Genomic DNA, 18,011 nt, shown 5'->3' on the forward strand with positions numbered 1-18,011 from the left:
AATTAATAGAAAGGGGTCATTTAAAAAATCCTAAAATCCACATACAAGCACTCAAAGCCTTAAATATTGTTTAATTTGTAACTGATACACACACATACACACACACACACACACACACACACACACACACACACACTAGTATATATTATTTCAAAGAGGAAGGGAGGGGAGAGAGACAGAAACATCAATGATGAGAGAATCATTAGTCAGCTGCCTCCTTGCATGCCTTACACAGGGGACTGAGCCACAACCTGGGGATATACTCTGATTGGGAATGCAACTGTGATCTCATGGTTTATAGGATGACGCTCAAGCACTGAGCCATGCCAGCTAAGCCATAACTGATTTTTAGTTTAGTCAGCATATAAATTCTTTGTTTTAATTACCATCTGACTTTCAAGTAGGGTATCAAGCATCACTAATATATATTGGTTTAAAAACTCAAAAACTTGCCCTGGCTGGTTTGGCTCAGTGGATAGAGCATCAGCCTGCGAACTGAAGGGTCCTGGGTTGATTCCAGGTCAAGGGCACATGCCTGGGTTGCGGACTCAGTCCCCAGTAGGGGGAGTGCAGGAGGCAGCCAATCAATGATTCTCTCTTACCATTGATGTTTCTATCTCTCTACCCCTCTCCCTTCCTCTCTGAAATCAATACAAATATATTAAAAAAATAAAATAAAAAACCTCAAAAACTTGCAGATGACTATCGACACTTAATATTTAACAGGTGCTACAGATGGTTTATCTACATAAACTACTTTTAACTGCTAAGGACCAAATTTCAAGTCTCATTTTCAGCACAATTTTATGAACACATTTTTTTCTTTTTCTTTTTTTTAAAATATATTTTATTGATTTTAGTGAGGAAGGGAGAGGGAAAAACATCAATTATGAGAGAGAATCATTGACTGGCACCTACTGGGATTGGAGCCTGCAACCCAGGCATGTGTCCTTGGCCAGAATCGAACCCGGAACCCTTCAGTCAGCAGGCTGATGCTCTATCCACTGAGCCAAACCAGCCAGGGCTTAACACATTTTTCAATGATCTAGCTTGCATATATTTTATAACAAAGCATTTTCATTCATGTTAAAAAAGGAAAAGTGGTAATTGATTTGATCCTGATTATCTATACTATGAATGTTTTTCAAATTGAGAACTGCAATCTATGTGGGCCATGCCATGACAGTACCTCAGTAAATGGCAATGGAACATTTTAAACAGTGAAACAGAAAGAATGGAGCTCACAGAACATAAGGCAAGTATTCTTCAGTGCATCTTTGATTTCAGTTATGTCTGTGTGTGTTTGGGGTCATTTTAAGAGCTCAAAGAAACATTCCTAAATACAAAAACCAAGTGTTTTCTTTTTCCCCCCTTTAGTGATGCAGGAAACATTCTATGGCTACTGAGGGTGGAAATCCAGGCCTTCAGCTGGGGTGGCACAATCACAAGTTACATGTAGCCGGCAAATCCCGTCTCTGCTGATGAGGCAAAGGCAGGAGGGCTGCTCAGAAAGGCAGCATTATCCTGCTACAAATGCTGGAGCTCTCCCTTAAATGAAATGAGCTTCAACTCATAGTTTCCCAAGTTCTGTTCAACTCATTCCCAACTTTCCTGCGTGTATGGTGAAGTCTGTACATAGTTGGTGAGTGCTGAGCCTCGAATTAATACCTGCTAAAATTTGGAAAGCTATCACATCTCTAGGGAACAAGAAGTTAGTTATTCACCCAATCCAGGTTTTCAAGCCTTTTCATTCCACTAACACAAATAAATTAACCCTAAGTTCAAAAACTCTGATCAGCAATTTTCCCTACCTAACTGACCTATCAAAGACACTTCCCATTTCACTACCAATTGGTTTAAAAAGGATATTGTGCATCCCCCACCATGCTCCTTTTCTGATTTGGAGTGTTTTGATTTGATTTGAATACAGTTTATCAATTTACTCTCCCTACTGAAGGTACCTAGGGTAATCAAGTGGCGCCCTCTTTTAGGTGGATGGATAACGGTCCTAACTACTCAGGGTCACAACGAATTTACTTACTGCCTGCTACCTACTGCCCTGGTGGGTCCACCTGCCAGAGATCTGCACCCATTCTGTGCTCCTGTTCAGTGCTGCACTTGGTAAAAAGCATCTTGTTGCAAATATCCTTAGCAACTACTATAATAAATGAAGTACTTGAGAGAAATTTAGTATTTTCAGACAATATGCATTGGGGAAAAGGTATGGGAGGTACAGAATAAACAAGTGTGTGTTTATATCTGGGCTCAGATCAATAAGAATCATTAGATTCTCAATCACATAAGTAAACCTTCTGCACTCATGAAAGTATGCCACTTGATAACCGTCAAGAGGTTTTCTGGAAGCAGGTGGGGAAAAGGGACTTAAAAAAAAAAATCTCCTCCCCACTGACTCAAAACAATCTGGCCATATCTATACAAAGGGGGAAACATGATAAAACCTGTAGCATCAGTTTCAGCTCAGAAAATAATTCTACCACAGATTCCAATTCTAGCATTTTCTCGAGGTTTTTCATTGAACAGCTTCTAATCAAGACGCATTAACTGTGTATTTTCTCAGGCAAGGCTTTCACGCTTATGCTTCAAATCACTTATTTTGAAAAAAAAAATTATCAAACCATGTTCCCAGTTGAAAATGTAGCTAATATTTTTTAAAAATATGTTTTTATTGAGTTCGAGAGAGAGAGAGAGAGGAAGGGAGAGGGATAAAGAGATAGAAACATCGATGAGGAAGAAACATGAATGAGAAACATCAATAGGCAGTCTCCTGCACATCCCCCAGCTGGGGACTGAGCCCGTAACCCGGGCATGTGTCCTGACCGGGAATTGAAACGGTGACCTCTTGGCACATGGGTCAACATTCAACCACTGAGTCAAACAAGCGGGTCATGTAGTTCATATTTTTTAAGAGAATATCAGAATCACAAAATCCAGATTTTCCCTATAGTTTTTATCAATAACTTTGTATTAAAAAGGGACACTACAGAGGATGTGGGCTTCTAAACACAATTCAAATTTCTAAGATAAAACTTACATATCAAAACTTTGCACATAAATTAACTTCTGCAAAGTATAAATGCAGCACATTTCTATTCAAAGCAGCACATTATAGGACTCACTATTTTCAGATTACACACTGAGTAGGCACTCTGACTCAGTCTACACCAGACTGTGGACAAAACAGACTAATGCTCTGCATTTTGAAAAAAAGTTACTTTTAATGTAAACACTAAAGTTCTTGATTCACTGCTGTCGAAAGGAATAATCAGAATGTGTTTTAAAAATCATGTTTCAGTCCAGCTCTCGTGGCTTAGTGGCTGAGCATTCCTGGTCAGGGCATATGCCAGGGTTTCAGGCTCGATCCCCAATGTGGAGCGTGCAGGAGGCAGCTAACTGATGATTCTCTCTTATTGATGTTTCTTATCTCTATCTCTCCCTTCCTCTCTGAAATCAATTAAAAAAAAAATCACATTTCACTACAACTAATGGAGCCTACTGTCCTAGTTACAAACAAATATTTTCACCCATCCGCTACCATATAAAGCAATGTGGATGTTCATCTTAATGCCACATCCACATTTTCTAAAGAAACATTAGCATAACATGTGGTTTGTTAGTTATAATCTGCAACTTCTTTAATCATAGACATTTAATCAGCCTATCAAACAAAAATTTTTACAAGCCCGGGCAGTGTAACTCAATGTTAACTCTCTCATCATTGATGTTTCTCTCTCTCCCCCTCTCCCACTCTGATATAAAAATATATTTTAAAAATTCTACATTTATCATTTGTTATAGGTAAGTAAAATCTTGAAGTAAACAAAATTCCCCCAAATTCGTTTGCTTTACTGAAATTTCCTTCTAATATTCCCAGATTGAAGATCCAGGACAGGCCAAATAGCCAGGACCAACACACATGTAAGTGAGCCATGCAGCAGGCCAGGGCTGTGCACACAGCTGGACTTGCAGTACTTTCTGAGCCTAAGGGGATGAGGTAGGTTATATGGTAAAGCACCAACAAGGACTGGGAGCAGAGCTCACTCTATCAAATTATGGTGACTCAAACACCCACTGGGGACAGACTTCATAGTCACAGACGCCACAATAAATCCTGAATACAGGTGAAATGAGGGTGTGAGGACCACATGAAGCTGGGGGCTCAGCTGGAAGTCAAGGAGCCAAAATAAAATGGAAAAACCCCACAACAAAATAAGCTAGAGCAGAAATCAAGTCAAAGAGATATCTCCTCAATGTTCATCAGCAGAAGAAAAGACAGAATTGAAGAGCAAAGTGTTCTCCATAGAAGCTAATGCTTCTATGATCATTCAAGAAAAACAAGGGTAAGCGGTCCCAGAAATCTGGAAAATGCTGCAGGCTATGACCCTTCCTTAAGCAGCCAAATGGCTTTAGAAAGACCTGGCTCCGTTTCCCAAATGAATGTGCCCTCACATGTCATGTAAAGTGTCCACATTCTGGAAACCACTGAGCTAGAATGTAGAAGGAAGAAGATATGGGACAGAATCTAAGAGAACCTTTAAGAGGAGAAGGAGCCCTTGTCAGTTTGGGTCAGAGCACTGGCCTGCAGACTGAAGGTTCCTAGGTTTGATTCCGGCTAAGAGCACATGCCTAGGTTGCAGGCTTGATCCCTGAGTGTGTGCAGGAGGCAGCCGATCAATGATTCTCTCTCTCATCACTGATGTTTCTATCTCTCTAACATCAATATATATATGGAAAGTCTGAATTTTAACAGACTGAAAGGCTTTTCAAATGCAGTACACTTACATATGACACCACCAAGAAAGAGAGAATAACTCTAGCCTCATGAGTCCTGGGTTAATGGTGAACCATGTGCTTTAAATTTGTTTTAGATCCTTCCTGTAAGAGCATTTATGATTCAGATTTAAACAAGGAATAAAGTGAAGCAGTTATTTTCTAGACAACTAGACCTGAAACTGTACCCATTAGGATCCTATACTCCCAAAGAACACTAGTGTTTCAAGATGCTAATCAAAATCCCACTAAACACAGGGAAAATGAATAGTCATTTAACATATACATATCTATTGCAAGTCACATAATTGTTCACATTCTATGATTCCAAAATCAGAGCTCAACAAAACAAAGTCCATTCTATAATACAGGAGTAGGGTTTTCTTCCCTCAAAATCTATTTATTAAACTGGGGATACATGTACACGCCCTATACACACATACTGTAAAAATATAGGGAGATATATATGTATATTGACATAGTAAAGACTCCTCAACCTAGCATCTCCTAAACTTACTTATTCACAGCTCTCCCGCCCCACTCCTATGCCTTACACGTCATGGAGCACAGTGCAAATAACACTCTGCACAGGTAAGAAAAAATACTGAATATGCAGTGGCATGTGGTGCTACAGCTGAGCTCCTTTAGCAGGGAAGGGACTCAGAGGCCTCCCAGGATGTGCCACTTTGGCATGTGGACTACTTTGAGCTCGAGGCAATGGGAACTCTGCCAGCTTGTGAGAAACTTTTCTCTCTCCCTTAAACAACTTAAGTTTGGGGCCTTAACCATATTAAGAGTTATCACCAGAAGTAACTTTTTATGACCTATCAATACGGCAGGGCAAACCTCCATGTAATTGCTGAACATCTGCTCTTCTTATCATCCTGTGAATGACCCTCCTCTCCTCTGAAGCTCCCTCATCCTTTGCTCAGAATGCCATACACAATTCATACTAACTTTCTGCCTCTGAACCTCTCATGCACTGGGAGTCTCCAACTCTCTCATGCATGTGCGGTTCTCATATGTAGGTATGTAATTAAATTTGGTTATTTTCTCTTATTAATCTGTCTCATGTTGGTTTAATTAGGGCAGAGATAGAATTTCTTTCTCCCCCACATTATAAAAATGACAGTAACCAAAACAAACAATTTATAATGTCCAATGCTTCAGAGGCAGTTATGCCCCCACCAAACCAAACCAAACCAAACCCAACCCAACCCAACCCCACCAGGCAGTTATCACACACATTTACAAAGATCCCAGCTAACTCCTGGCAAAACTGCTCAACAGGCTTAATGTCTTCTGCATCCCCTAAGCCTTCCCTTTTATCAAACAGAAGCCCCTCTGATTTGGGGAGTCTCCATATAATGACTAACCAGGAAAACATCTCTGAGCCAGTGTTACTGTCTTGCGTCAGCCTAGCATGTGGTACATACTGAATACATGGTGGTATCACATGTAAGTAAATCGTGTACAGATCTTAAATGTGTACTAAGCTTGAAGTCAGAGGAAACCACTCAAACTTTTTCTTGTCCACCCTTCCCCAAACCAAGCATTTCCTAGTTCCCCAAAATGAGCTTAGGGCTCAAGGAGGGAAAGAGCCGGACCTGGAGCTCTACTCCTGGAGTTCCACTTGGAACCAATACATGTGTGGGCTGTGGGTGATCTGTCACCCCCACAACAGCAGGCCTCCATCCTACAGGGAGGGGAGCAGAGGTGCCTGGCTTTGCTCCCAGGCACACCTAACCATTTTAGTTAGCATATACTTAACCCCCGCCCCGCCCCGGCATTTGGTGACACATTTCTGTGCACCCATTTTCTCGTAATTCCAATAGTATCCTTAATTTGTATCATTTAGAAGGCATTGCTTAAATCAAGGGTAAGTAACCTTTCAATTTTCCAAGCTATAGCACAAACTGCACAAAAAGTATTTAATTTTTAAAGTAAATGTATTTCTTAAGCATAATGACAACAGGTTTAAACATTCAATTTTAAAATACATCTACTATCACTAAAAGGTGTGAAGTAGCAAAAAGGGATAGGAAATTCACAATACCACTAAGGAAAGGAAACTAAAGATGATGCATTAGCACATAATCCAGTATTACAATTTGATAAAATAAACATAGGTGCCTTTCATAAGATTAAGACAGCTTTATGGAGGGCGTGAAACTTGAGGGATTAAGATATGGGGGGAAAATCGGAAGATTAGACCAGCAAAAGAGAAACAGACCCAGGAAATACAGTCCACAGGAAGTCAAATATTCACCTCTAGGCCGGGAAAGGGGGGTGGGGTTGGAGAACAGACCTGGAAAGGGGTCTGCTAGTAAAGCGAACACCAAATGATCTCAGCATTAAACTAAGCAGAAACAACTTGCTCTCAAGTAGGCCCAAGCTTCTACTGCCTTTTGTTTTTTTAATAAATTAACTGCATTATAAATACACTGTACAAATCTGGAGGAAAAAAAGAACTAAAAATGACCCATAATTCCACTGCCCAGAGATAATCTCTATTAATATTTTGGTTTATCTTTTTTAATGTATTTATTCACACCCAAAGAATTTTTATACATTATATGTGTTGTTGTATAGCATGTTTTGTCATTTTATATTTGCTGAATACTAGTATTCATTAAATACAGGATTAGAGAAATGCAAAGACTTACCTAAACAATGCTGAAACAATCATCCTTACTGGCAAAAAAGTGAAAAAGAATGTTCAGTAAGAGGACATTAGTTAAACAGTGTACCTATGACAGAATATTAATCTACTTGTCATTTTTTATATTTTCTTAGACTAAATCCCTAGATTAGCTATTTCAAAGTGCATGCATATTTTATAAGCTTTTGTTACATATTTCTCAGAAAAATCACTGTTATACTTTCTAGCAATGTATAAGTAGGCTCATTTCTCTGCACCCTCACTAGAAGCTGGATTTTCTAATTTTTGCCACATTTTTAAAAGATAGTATCTCACTGATTTCTAGGACTGCTAGTGAAGCTGAAATTTTTTTTCATGTTTCCTGCTCCTTCTTTTTATAATCCATCTATAGCAAGGAAAGTAAATTTGCTCATAAGTTACAAAATTTTCCTGGGTTTGCCTTTTGCCTTTGAATTCTATTTATGGTATTTTAATCTATAGAAGTTTAGTTATTTTAAAGTAAGCACATGAATAATTTCTTTAACAGTTCCTACTTTTGTTGTGATGCTTTGAGAGGCTTTCTCCATTCTGGGATCATCTGTATTATCTTTGTGCTTTAAAACTGTTCTTAAATATGTATTTTAAAAGCACAAAGTGCACCACCTTGAAATTACAACCATTCTTATAACTTTAAATATGTTCACCAATGCGCACACACACACACACACACACACACACATATTTTAAATGGCATTTCATACAATCTGTTTTCCAAAGCATGTTCTGAGACAGGCCTTTTCAAAAACTGCAGCTTGATAGATCTGAACAATTGTAAATGGTTTTACAAACTTCACACCCAACTTAGTAACAGTCCCAAAGTTCCAGAATTGTTCATTTCTATCCCAGTTACTCTCCTCCTTCAATGTCCACCAGTTACTAAAAGACCAAGAATAAGCTCATTCTTGGTAGTTTACCAAGTTCTGCATAATGAGCTGTTATAATTATCAATGATTAGATGTCAATCCTTAGAGCATTTTCATCTTGATCTTTTCTTCCACCTTCATATAAATACCATTCTTAGGGAGTCTGGTTAAATCTGGGCTCTGGAGTCCCTGTGCTTTAACGTAACTCAGGCCTGATCCTAACCACTCAAAACCTTTTTCTTAACTGTTATGCTATAAGGTGGACCAAACAATAGTATCTACACTTAATAGATTAGCAAAGGTTTAAAGTGGGAGGATGTTCATGAAGAAAGTAGGAGTTACAGGAATGCACATGATGTGGGCAGTGGCTTAAGGCACCAGGGACAAATGCACACCATATGATCCCTGATCTAAAGGGGAGTCTAGTGGGAGAAATCCCCAAGTCCAGTCAGAGGGTTAAGTACAGGGACAGTGACCCAAGCAGGGACTCAGGGGATCCCAGGGAAGTCTCCTAGCCTGGGATGGGATGGGATGGGATGGGATGGGATGGGATGGGATGGGATGGGATGGGATGAGGGGTAGGGGCTGAGCAGGAGTCTCTGGTGACATGGCACTTCAGACAGAGGGGAGAGCATGAGTAAAAACAGAGGACAGCATAGGAGCTTCTGGGAACTGGGGAAGCATAGAAGGGGACTGCTTCCTCCATCCAAGTTTCTTTTCCCCAGGGGAAAAATTTAAATGACTGTCAAACTTGGGCTTCACAACTCTGCTTTTCAAACATGAATAAGATTATGCTTTATAGGACAGTTTTCCAAATGCTGTTAATGTTAAAGCTATGACATAGCCAATGCTTTCAGGGCCTATAAAGAAATTTTAAACAGTGTCAATTAAAAAAATTATCTCATTTTACAAATGCTGAAATGAACACCCAGCAAAATTAAGCTCAAACTAGATCCCACATCTTCTCAAAGCAAAATGTTCTACGCATAAACAAAAATAACACACAGCTTTTTTAGGAGCCAGAAAATGTGTGAATGAAAACCTTAAAAAACACATTAAGTATTATAATTATCTTGTTTATAGTGTGCATTAAATATATATATTAAACAGGGAGCTTAAAGTCCTTAGTAACTTAAAGGTTTTATTTAAATTTGATTTATTCTTCATTTAATGTTCATTTGTTTTGAAAAGTGAACAAAAAATACGTCTTGCTGAGAAAATAGCAGATATCAAGAAAAGCATAAATTTCAAATGAGTCCTTAAAAATGATACACTCTTTTCTCCAGACATCTAAGAGACAAGTTCAAAATTGGCCCCAAAGACAGTTTATTCCAGGCCGATTCAGTTGCTGAGGATTTGGGACCTATGGAGGGCTGAAACAGCGAAGAGTAAAAACACACACACATTCCTACGAGTTTTGGACCCTAATTCACATTTGAAGAATGGCAAACAACAACTCCTCAATTTCAAACACATCCATTTCAGCTTTCCATGCTGAAAGAAAGGCACACTATGCCTGCTGCTCTTACCAGGAGTGATTTTCTGATACAAGGCCCTCAAGGACCCAAGAATGGTCGCCCCTGGAAGAGATCACATAGGACTATGGTACCACTGGGTTTGCATCACCTCTCCAACAGCAAAGGGCTTCTACCACCACCGCCTTCATTTTAAAGGCAAGGCTGCAATACTTAACAGCTGGAAAGACCCAAACTTTGTTGTGAAAAAAATAAATAAAATCCACACCTTAAAGTTAGTTTTAAGGGGGGGTGGGGGGTGGGGGGAGATTAAAGTTTCACAGCTTGTTTCCTTGGCATTTTCCTGGATTGCCATAGCTACAGAAAACCTGGGCATTTGTCTCTTGGGGCCCTGCATTAGACATGGGGTGGTATAATAATATAATCACAATAAAGCTTGCATTCTTATCTAGCCTGTTTTCTGCAGCCAAAATTAGAAGTGGCCAAACACTAGGTCAGATTATGTCGGGAAATTTATTCATTCAAAAAGACAACTGAGGTACCAATGATCAAGGTGGGGGTATGAAATAAAGACTACTCCCTCCTTTCAAAGAATTCATAGTCTGAAATGCATGGGAAAGGAGGATGCACTGAAGATCAGGATGAAGTTAATTATCTCTGGAAGATAACAATCAGTAAGAGGCAATGGAGCTTAAGGAGCTGTAATAGCTAAGTAAACTGCAGAATCAGCTCAGGCATTCATTTGCCCTTTGGCTCTCTTAATGACATATTTGGAATGGGGGCCATGCCTTGCAAGGACCTGAGCTTGTGACGGGTTGATTTCGTAAAATGGTGAAAAAAACACACATACACAACACTAGGATATAGAAAGTCCCTCCACCTTTGGCAAAATAGTCTTTAAAAGATGACAACAATTAAAAAAAATAGTTTAACATTCTAAGAGAATAATTCGGCCACCCCTCTAAGGTAATTGAGCACTCTCCTGAAACCTCCAAAAATGGGCATAATAGAGTTAAAGCGAGCCAGCCTTCGTCTGTTTGCACGCCTGGAAATTTGAAATGCGAAGCAACTATGTCTGTCCAATCACCACGAGAAAAGCCACAAACAGCAATATATTTTTCAAGTATAGCATTTTCCTAATAACCCATAACTTCTTAAACACAAAATCCTCCTATCCAACTGCTTTTCTAAAGAAAATCATCTCACCCCTAACCTTACACGCAACCCACAAACTCTCCAGGATTTCAGAAAAATCAGCTTAGACAGGCTGGGTTACAAAGTAGTTTCAAACTTAAAACGGCACGCATCTGCGGAGTGTTAAAGATATATTCAGATTCTAGAAGCTTCAAGTAAAAGTTGACTTTCGTTCCCCCTTCTGTTGCCCTGATAAGTGTCTTTAAAAAAACAAACAAAACAAAACTGGGTGACCACCGACTCTACTCCCAACTCGGGCGGTTTTAAATGCCAACACAGGAAGGGCCATTTGCACAGAGCAAACAAGTGCCCGGGTACGTGGATGCGATTCCGTATTTGCACCCTAACAACCCCGACTACGAACTAAAAGCACGACGGCGGCCCTCCAATGGGAGGAGAGAACCTTATTTTTGGCAGAGGGCTCGCCGCCGAGGAAAAGCCCTGACTCTGGAGAGTGGTAGAGTGGTCTCAGGGAAGGCTCGCTCCCGGAGCTCTGCCCCCTCCGAACCACCATCCCCACGTCCGCCGCACGCAGCGTCCCAGGTGGCCGAGGCCCCGGGGCCGCGCGCGGGTACCTGCGGGGTCAGCGCGCGCTCCCGCGGGGCGCAGGGTCGGGGGCGCGCCGAGGCCGCGGCGCAGGCCCGGCCCGGCCCGACTGGCGGGCGCCGGGGGGGGGGGGGGGGGGGGGGGGGGGGCTCTGGCCGGTCCCGCCGCCGCCGCACTCGCATCCCTAACCGCTTCCCCGGCCTGCTCCCCCCCCCGAAGGAACCGAGCCAAAGAGCGACTGTTACCCAATAATAGCGACCTGCCCCGTCGCCACAATGCCGGCGGGCGACCGGAAAGCAGGGCGGCCGGCGCCCGGCACTCGCTGGAGAGCACGAGCCGGGGAGGAGCGGTCCCCAGGGGCGCGGGGGGGAAGGGCACGAGGCCGGGCGCCCCGCGGGGGTCGCCGCACGAGGGGCGGGAGGCGGCGGCGAGGCGCGCACGGCCGAACGGCCTCAGCCCCGCCGCCCCAGCCCGGCCGCCGCCAGCAGGCCTCCGCCTCCGCCTCGGCGCGATGAATCGGGCTTTTTCCCGGTGCGCGGTGCAGGCCCGGCCGCCCCGAAGCCCGTGCCCGCGGGGCCTCAGGGCTCCCCCCGTCCCCGCTCGCGCCCCGGCGCCCCCGCCCACGAGCCCCCGGCCCCGCCGCCATGCCGCCCGGCCGCGGCTCGGAGCTCAGGCCTCGCCCGGCGCCTGGGCTGGGCCGCCCGCGGGCCCCGTCACTGCGACACCGCGGCTCCGGGCCTGGCCTGCGCCGCCTCCCCTCCGCCCGGGCGCCGCCGCCGCCTCCGCCGCACTCACCCGCATTTCCCTGACGCCGGAATGACTCCGGCGACGTCTCCGCCTGGTCCCCGGGCCTGGGCCCCGGTGAAATCCCCGTCCCGCCAAGGTCTGGCTGCGTCCCTCAGCCGCCGGGGCCGCCCCGCCTGGAGCTGCGTGCGACACGGCCCCCGCCTCCGCCTCCGCCTCCTCCTCCCCGGCCGGCCCTCCTCCCGCCGCCGCCGCTGCACCGCGCACCTTCCGCCTCGCCGTCCCCCCGCCGCTCCCCGCCTCCCGCTCACCGGCTCCGCCGCCGCCGCCGGGAGAGGCGCGTGGGGGAGGGTCGGGACGCACCGCCGGCGGCGTCCGGGGCGGGAGGGGTGTGTGTGGGGGAAACCGCCGCCATCGCCCCACCGGCCCGAGCGCGGGGTTGGGGTGGGGGGTCCGGAAACCGCCCGCCGCCGCCGCCGCGGCCCCCGCCCCGGGTCCCCCGCCGCCGCCGCCCGCCTGGTTCCTACCTGAAGCCCGGGCCCCAGCCCCGCGCCGTCCCGGGCGGCGCTCCGGATCTCCGGGTTTTACCGCCGCCCCCGCCTCCGGCCGCCGCCGAGCCCCGGCTTCCCGCCACTGCGGACCCGACGACGAGGAGGGGGCACTTTTTTCGGTTGGGAGCACCCACCCCGGCGGGAAGGGCCCCGGAGCGGTTCAGGAGGGGCTCACAGATGCCCCTATCTACAGCCCGAGCCGACCGGGAGCACGGCCTCACCCAATGGCCGCGCCGCCGCCGGGAGCCGGACCTTCACCCAGCGGCGCGCCGGGCGGCAGCCGGGCAGGGCGGGCAGGAGCCCCGACAGCCGCCGCAGGCCTCCCCGCCCGCAGCCCGCTCACCTGCAGGCCTGGGCCCTCCGTACCTGGGGGCTGCCCGAGCCTGCCTCAACCTCCCTCTCCTGGAAATCGGTTCGAAAAATAAAACTATACTTAGGCTTCCCGCTTCCAACTTCAACCAACTTTTTTTTTTTTTTTTTTTTTTTGCAAATGTTAACACTGAATCACTTTATCTTTGTAAAGGGAAATCAAGAATAGAATTTAAGGACTTACACCTGTGGATGGTGTGAGGCGGGGACCAAAACGATTGTTTTCAGGTAGGTGTAGGTTGCTGAAGTAGTTTATTGCATTCATCTGGAATTGACTGTTGAATTGGGGTGCTGGAAACTACACATTTTGGCAGCGCAAAGAGCCAACTTGGCTTGCTACGGTGACAGTCTGGTGGAAGCATGGGTTTGGAGGGGCTCCTGCTTTTAAGGCCGTGGTTCATTCACAGCATGCCAGGGAGCCAGCTAATTTCATGAACAAGAAAGGAAGGATTGTGAATAACTTCCTGTTTTGCTCCAAACTAAAACAGAATAGAGATTTCAGTACCACCTTGGGTTGGAAATCCTAGGCCCTAGGCCCTGAGCAGAGAGGGCTGGCCCCCAGAGCCCATCCTGTTTCCTGAGCCACATGGGTTTCTCTTAGGAGGCTTTTCCCACAGTATATGTGGTTCTCTTATATTTGTGTATACTTGTCACCAAAGTATGTGGTCTCAGTCTGTGCATTTAACATTCTTGGTTTATACCCTCTACATCTAAATAACCTAGTAAAAAAAAAAAAAATTAGATTTATTTTACAACTTTACTGTGGGCACAGGGTAAGATTAAAGGTAAAAATGGAAGGCCTGCCCTGGGGCCAGTCTGCTCAGTGTTGGCCCTTGGACCAAAGGGTCTTAGGGTTTATTCTGTTTTGTTTTTGTTTTTAAATCATGGTGTCAGCAAGTCTGAATTGCTCTAGAGTGAACTACATTTCCTTGCCTTTTCCAGCTTCTAGAGGCACCCACATTCCTTGGCACTTGGCCCCTTTCTGACCCTTCTTATTTAAAAAAAATTTTTTTTATTGATTTCAGAGAGCGAGGGAGAGAGAAAGAGAGAGAAACATCAATGAAGAGAGAGAATCATTGACTAGCTGCCTCCCTCACTCTTCCTATTGAGGATCAAGCCTGAAACCTGGGCATGTGCCCATGACCAGAATTGACCCAGGATCTTTCAGTCCGCAGGCCAATGCTCTATCCACTGATCCAAACTGGCTAGAGCAGGTCTCAGGCTTGATTTCTGGTCAAGGGCATGTATCTGGGTTGCAGGGATTTTAAAAAATATATTTTTTAATTGATTTCAGAGAGGAAAGGAGAGGGAGGTCAAAACATTAATGATGAGAAAGAATCATCGATCAGCTGCCACATACATGCCCCACATGTAGGGATCAAGCCTGCATCCCAGGCATGTGCCCTGACCAGGAATCGAATCCTAACCTCTTGATTCATAGGTTGACGCTCAACCGTCTCCACACAAGTCCTTGCCACTGAACTACACCGGCTAGGCCGGGATGCAGGTTCGACTCCCGACCCTGGTTGGGTGTGTATGGGAGGCAACCAATGGATGTGTCTCTCAAATCAATGTTTTTCTCTCTGTGTCCCTCCACCCTCTCCCATTCTTCTACTCGTTTTAAAAAATTAATGGAAGAAAATCCTCAGGTGAGGAATAACAAAACAAAAGTGTAAGGCCTGTCCCTGTGGGCAATGGCTTTTTTACATGTCCTCATTTCTTCTTTCCTCAATTTATCCCTGTCTTCTCCAATCTGATCCTTCAGTATGGCATCCTGGTCCATGACTTCCCACAAGACACAAGTTGGTCAACTTTCCCTTTTGGTCAACTGATTGTGTCTCCCACCTGTTTTTTGTTTGTTTGTTTTTTTTTTTTTTTTCTTCCTTAATAGAACTATTTAGACCACCTGTGCCACCATCGCCTGACTATTCCATTGCCTCTGACATCCACTTCACAACCAGGTTGCTTCCACTCTAAGTAACCTTGCCTCCTACTTAACAGATCAAGGCCATCTACTCCAAAAAGATATTCCTCCATCTCTCTCTGCCATCTCAGCAAAATTGATGTCCCTTTTTCAGTTGACCAAAAGTTTGGAGGGATAATTAACTTGATAGATAACAGAATCAAAGTACGAAATAGTCACCAACTAGAGTATCAGGTCAAAACCAATGGAATAAAATACCACACAAGTCCAAAACAATATGGTAAAGCTCAACAAGCCTAGCTTTAGAGTTAGATTGTAGTTTATATTCTGACTCAAACTGTTCTTTTGCTCTAGTTAAATCAAATGTTAAATGGGGATAAAAAGACCTACTTTAGCCCTGGTTGGTGTGGCTCGGTTGGTTGGGTGTCGTCCTGTGCACCGAAAGGTTGCTGGTTCAATTCCTGGTCAGGACACAAGCCTGGGTTGCAGGCTTGATGCCCATCCCCAGTAGGGGCAGTGCAAGAGGCATGTTCTCACATCAATGTTTCTTTCTCCCTTCCCCTTCCCCCTCTCCAAAAATAAATAAACTATATAAAAAATCTACCTCAAAAGGGAAGGGCATTTTCTTTATAGTTCCAGCATAATTTCCCACTGTTTCCCATAATTCCCTTTCCTGTCTCCATAAAGTGGAGGCCCCTGGCCTTCCCTACTGCTGTTTAGAACACTAACATTTTCTAAGTCATATGGGCCTGAAAACTCAAAATCCTGATATAATCCCCTTCCTAGAGAAATCCTTTATTTTGGTCAGTCTGTGAGGGCAGACGTTATCACCTCACGTCCACTTCTCAGTGAGAAAACCTGAGACTCAGGGATGTTAGACAATTTGCTCCAGACCACTCAGCTTGGTCAATGGCACAACCTGACTTCCTGGTCAGCATATATTAACAACCTTACTATGTTTTCCTGCACCTATATTGTTTCTTTAACCTTCTTAATGGTTTTCCTGATCCTGATCTCTATCCTTCCAGTCTGTGCAATGACTGAACACAGATAGTTCTTTCCAAACTGAGACCTTAGTATCCTTGTCCTTCCAGACTTTCCAGTGGCTCCCCATTGTTTACAGGGTTCAGCCCAAACTCTAACCTGACAGCTAAGGTCTACCATAATCTTGAGCTAACTTACTTTTCCAAATTTATTTCCAAGCACTTCACCAAAACAACTCTCAGCTTCATCCAGCCCTGTTGGGCCTATGATGGGCCCACAAATACTTCCCTGTTGGGGCTATGATTGGCCCATAAATGGATCACCATTTATGAATGTTTGCTGCCATTGGTTTTAGTTCCCTCCTCCTTTCCTGCATCTGCAAATAAAACTAATTTTTCTAAGATCCAGCTCATGACACTCCCCCCTGCTCCTCAGGAACCCTACTTTGCATCTTCAGCCCAGGCTTTTGTGATCTCTCCCTGACTGCTAACTTCTCACATGTGCCTTTAAACCTGGTGATCTGGGCCGCAGGTTAGACACTATTTCCTAAGTTCACTGGCCCCTCAGCATTGTGCCTGAAAAATGCTGAAGAGTGTTCATACATATCTGTTTACTAATCAAATGAAAGGGTTACTATGACACTTGACTAGCCATAATGAGCTATTATTTCTAAGACATGAGTTAGGAACTAGTCATCTAATGCAACATAAATTAACTTCATGGGATAGTTCCCAAACCTGTCTTTACTTAAAATCACCTGGGACTTGACTACTAATTCTAGGGCCCATTCCAGATCAACTGAGTCAAAATTGGGTGGGGAAGGTTAGGGAAGGAATTTGCCAGAGTTTATATTCTGGTTTCACTACTTATTTTCTGGGTAACTGAGTTACTTAACCTCTCTGTGCCTCAGTTTCTTCATCTATAAAATGGGGGTGATAATAGTATCTCATACGATTATGTAATTTAAATACTTAATAGACATTACCTATGAAAATGATGACGTTGGTAATGATTATATAATTACCCAGGCCAGTCTGAGTTTGGCAACCACTGATTTAATGAACTACTCCTTCCTCTGTTAAAGTTCCAAATGTTAACCTTAAAAGTTCTGGTATTGAAATTATGACATACTAGAGGCCCGGTGTGTGAAATTTGTGCACTGGGGGGAGGGGTGTTCCCTCAGCACGGCCTGCACCCTCTCTCAGTCCAGGAGCCTTCGGAGGACATCCAACTGCTGCAGAAGTGGGAGAGGCTCCTGTCAAGGCATGAGCCTGGCTTCTAGCTAAGCAGTGCTCCCCTGTGGGAGTGCACTGACCACCAGGAGGCAGCTCATGCATTAAGCATCTGCCCCCTGGTGGTCAGTGAGCATCATAGCAACTAGTCGTTCCACAGAAAGGCCAAAACCAGCTTCCAACATTCCCCCAGAGGTCCCAGATTGTGAGAGGGCTCAGGTCAGGCTGAGGGACCCCACTGGTGGATTGGGGCCAGGGAGGGGCATGGGAGGTTGGCCAGCTGGGGAGGGACTGAGGGAGGGCTCCAAGGTGTGTCTGGCCCGTCTCACTCAGTCCTGATCAACCAGACCTCAACTGCAAGCTAACGTACCAGGCGGAGTATCTTCCCCCTGATGGTCAGTGCACGTCATAGTGAACAGTTGGGAATCCTTAGCATATCATTAGTATATCATGTTTTGATTGGCTGAACTGCCGAGTGGACGACCACACACTTAGCATATTAGGTTTTTATTATATAGGATTACAATGTCTTATTTGTTTTTGAAATAATGTATATTAAAGAAGAGTAAAAAGATTTTAAATTTGTTTATCTAGTCCAAATCATGAAATATACATTACCCATGGTTTTTGAAAAACTGGT

General features: G+C 44.7%; 1 protein-coding gene across 3 annotated transcripts in view; it reads right to left on the reverse strand.

The window, feature by feature from the left end:
• CUL1 (cullin 1) overlaps positions 1-13,128 on the reverse strand; it is an 89,594-nt gene extending 76,466 nt beyond the window's left edge. Inside the window, exon 1 of one of the 3 annotated variants that reach the window (XM_084896508.1) lies at positions 12,839-13,128. The gene's annotated coding sequence lies outside the window, so the exon portion shown is untranslated. Of the gene's footprint in view, positions 1-12,362; positions 12,541-12,622; positions 12,780-12,838 lie in introns of those variants that run through there. The other 2 variants (XM_084896507.1, XM_084896506.1) reach the window with 2 other exon arrangements.
• Between the last annotated feature and the right edge of the window lie 4,883 nt (positions 13,129-18,011).

Source organism: Pipistrellus hanaki (genome assembly GCF_964339955.1).
Source record: "Pipistrellus hanaki genome assembly, chromosome: 10".
NCBI classification, from domain to species: Eukaryota; Metazoa; Chordata; class Mammalia; order Chiroptera; family Vespertilionidae; genus Pipistrellus; species Pipistrellus hanaki.